Source organism: Adiantum capillus-veneris, chromosome 30 (genome assembly GCF_014529385.1).
Source record: "Adiantum capillus-veneris isolate H3 chromosome 30, ASM1452938v2, whole genome shotgun sequence".
In the NCBI taxonomy this organism is placed as follows: domain Eukaryota; kingdom Viridiplantae; phylum Streptophyta; class Polypodiopsida; order Polypodiales; family Pteridaceae; genus Adiantum; species Adiantum capillus-veneris.
In genome coordinates, this window is record NC_140960.1 from 87,372,484 (window position 1) to 87,375,670 (window position 3,187).

A 3,187-nucleotide genomic window follows, 5' to 3' on the forward strand; every position below is an offset into this window, starting at 1 on the left:
GGAAAAGTGAGACATTTTCCTTAATATGTAAGTAGGAAAAGTTGGGATGTAGAAAATTTTAAAGTGTAGTTATTTCCCTAGATAACAAAGACATTGCTATATAGGGATTTTATAAGGCGCGGAAATTGCCATATAGGAATTAATTTATTTCCCTATGTAGGAATTCTTTAAGGTTTGAAGATCACCATATGGGAATTATTTTTTGAGGTAAGAAGATTATCATAAAACATGACAAGTAGCACATGGCATCAATGAGATCCCCAAGCTCAAATTATTGCAGTTTATCTTAATGCTTCACATCATTTTTCAAAGACACTCGAAAAGAAAAAAATCTAATATGACACAAAAAATTAAGTTGAAAACATGTGTCTTAATTGAGCTCGAGTGTCATCAACCACATATTACAATGTCCTCTAAATTAGGAGGATTGTCTTTCAACATTACTTCTATTTTGTTAGTATCTATCAACCAACCTACAATCTTGCGAACCATGGTCACACTATCGGGATTTTTTACATCACTACAAAAAGGCATAAAGCTAGGCTCTATTTTTTTTAAAGTAATGTATGTACTTCTTAATGAGAAGTACATACTACTTATTGTTCCCTCTCCCATGTATTTGAGCAAAATGGTCTCAAGATCTTCTAGTGGCATCTCCTTGATCTACAACCACACAGAACCAAAGTGAGAATGTGCACACTAATGAAACAATTGAAGATGACCTATGATTAAGAGATTTTAAGAGATGTTGCTTACTTAATTTGAGAGAGTTGAAGAGATGCATTTTTCTTTGATCAAGCTCTCGCCTGCATCAACTGATAATAACATAAGGTATAAAAGGAATATCCTTTAGTCATTCTTAAGTTTCAATATAATATAGAAATCCACATATTAGTGTTAAAAGCTTAGTTGTACTTTTTCTCTCTTAGCCTTGGAAGCTTTGAGGGCGACCTTTCCTTCCTTATGGGATCTCATTTTTGTGGTTACCTATGCATGGATTGAGACAATAGGGATTTTATATAAATAGATGTGTCAAGTTGAACATAAGTAAATGCATGGTACTAAAGCTAAATGAATCAGTAGCTTTATATGCTTACTTTTCTCACTCTGACACTCTTTCGCTCCACTTTACTTTCCTTTTCAATTTCGAAACAAGTTCTCATCTATATAATGTATTAGACCTGCATGGGAATAAGAATAGATGATATTCAATTTAAGGATAAAATGTAACCATAAAAGTTCTTACCTCTTGTGATACTAAAATTTGATTATCTCCCAAAAAAATATGGTCTTTGGGAGCATGTACTCTCTTCACACTCCCAAGATGAGAAAAACCACGATGTGAAGTTTGATTTACATCACCACAATCCTATAACAACAAGTAAGAAACTATGAAATGAAAAGACATGATATTTATTACAAGGAATATGATTTATAAACAAAAAAATGTTACCTCTGTGCTCCGACAATATGGTCTTTGAGCAAAGAAGCACCTTTGTTTACAACACCTACTCCCTTCATACTTCCATGTTTTAGAAGATCACAATATGAAGTTGGGATCTCATCCCCCACATAAGATTCATCAAGATCCTATAGCAAATGAGAAAAGTCATGATTATTTTTTCAATAACCTCAATTAAAAAAACATGTTATGTTTGTGGGTTGCCTCATCAGAAATGTAGCGTTGTAAACCTTCAAAGCTTTTCATTTCCAACCTGAATTTATCTATCTACAAGTGAAAATGAGAGGCTTATATATCATAAGCTAAAATGGTTTACTTACATGCTTAGTGTACTAGCTATATTGTTATTAAACCATGATTACCTCTCAAAATCCACCCATTTTTTGTGGTTCTTCAAAAAGGCTAGACTCCTCAAATTCTTGAGTAAAGTTTCCACAATTAGGATCCTTTGTTGGTGTAGTAGTAACCTAAATTTCATATCACAATTCTCAAATATAAAAGTTAAAAATTTCATGGGCTTCTATGGTCAATGAAAAGCATTATAGACAACACTTTAGGAAGTTGAAGTCATACTATACTCAAAGAGAATAATTTTTTCTATAGCTATACTTCAAACTTAGAATATGACTTAAAAAATTAGTTGTAAAATCATTAAAGCAAATAATAGTGCCATATGTGATAATTTATCTCGCTCATTCTTCTTTTGACTAGAAGCAGTAGCATCAATGACCTTAAACAAAAGAAGTTGTAACGTAAGAAAAACCCATGTGAGATTTTTCAATGCTTTTGAGATGTATGTAAGCTACAAAAAGAGAAAATAAATTTTCTTACTTGAGGGAGAGAAAGTGCTTCTTCAATATTTTGGGCATCGACACCATGTGAAAGATAACTCTACAAGAATAATTTACTTATTAGTGATATCTCTAAGAAGAAGAGGATGAATTCTTAAAAGAATGTGTAGAAAAGGTTCTACCTTATCCTTAGGGAGAGATTATGGCCTTAAATGTTTCCTCTTGGATTGCCAAGAAGAGAGGAGATGCAAATATATGTCCTCTATTTTCCACTTGTATGGTGCAACATCCTTAAATACTAGAGGCTCTAGCTTGTCATGATTTAGTCGAATGATGTTCTCAATTTTCTCTCTCTCTTCCTTTTATGGTGTAGGTCCTTAGGCACATCATATCCTTTGAACCATTCTCGAACCAACCGGTAGTTACTAAGCATAATGAAATGCTGATCTTCGAACTGTTTTTGTAGAAGTTATTTTCCATATAGCTTGTTTTTAACCCTATGCTTGGTCTCCGGTGGTTTGAAGATTTCGTCATATGTGGGTATAGGGATAGTATCTACTTTTGACATAGTTGGCATGGCTACATGTACAATTATTGAAACATGAGTACTATACGATTTATAAAAAACGACAAATGAAATTAATATATCAATTACAAGTAATTAAAGAAATTGTACCTTCTTGCAGCTTCGCTAGTGGACGCGATAAAGTATTGTCATGCAACAATGAGACAATCATATCTCGAAAGCTCTTATTTGTTTCCATTTCTCTCCTCATGGCCTCCATTGTGTTTATATTGAAGCTTGCCATTCCAATCCCATATAAAAGTAACATTTCATCAATTAAATTGATACTTTATTAAAACTTTGGTTATATGTATTTTCACATAAGCTGAAGATCATACCATGTACATAGCTGTTAACCCTCATGGCTCA

The 3,187-nt window shown here is 32.9% G+C and overlaps 1 pseudogene; it reads right to left on the reverse strand.

Moving 5' to 3' along the window:
* Window positions 1-390: 390 nt before the first annotated feature.
* On the reverse strand, window positions 391-2,971 carry LOC147418352 (uncharacterized; annotated as a pseudogene).
* Between the last annotated feature and the right edge of the window lie 216 nt (window positions 2,972-3,187).